We start from the raw sequence: 448 nt of genomic DNA, 5'->3' as shown, positions 1-448 counted from the left end.
AGTTTTATGTGATATGTCATTAGGCAATTTATTTGAAGGTTTTCTACTTTTTTAATGTACTGCCATAAAACTTTCCTCATATTACTGATTTTACTGTATCCCACAGGTTTGATATGTTGTGGTTTCATTTTCACTTTCTTGGAGAAATTTTTTGATTTCTTTCTTAGTGTCTTCATTAACCCTCTGGTTAGTCGAGAGCATATTGTTTAATTTCCATGTGTTTATGTATATTCCAATGTTCCTCTTGTTATTGATTTTTAGTTTTATTCCACTATAATAAGAGAGAAAATATTTGGCATGATTTCAACATTTTGAATTTGTAAGACTTGTTTGGTGACCAAACATACAGTCTTGCCCTGAGAAAAAGCCATGAACTGAGGAGAAAATGTATATTCTGCAGCTGTCAGATGAAATGCTCTCTAAATACCCATCAGAGAGTATTTCTTTT

The sequence above is a fragment of the Otolemur garnettii genome, unplaced genomic scaffold, assembly GCF_000181295.1.
Source record: "Otolemur garnettii isolate 467f Iridium unplaced genomic scaffold, OtoGar3 scaffold00090, whole genome shotgun sequence".
Lineage (NCBI taxonomy): Eukaryota > Metazoa > Chordata > Mammalia > Primates > Galagidae > Otolemur > Otolemur garnettii.
This window is presented reverse-complemented; position numbering follows the sequence as displayed.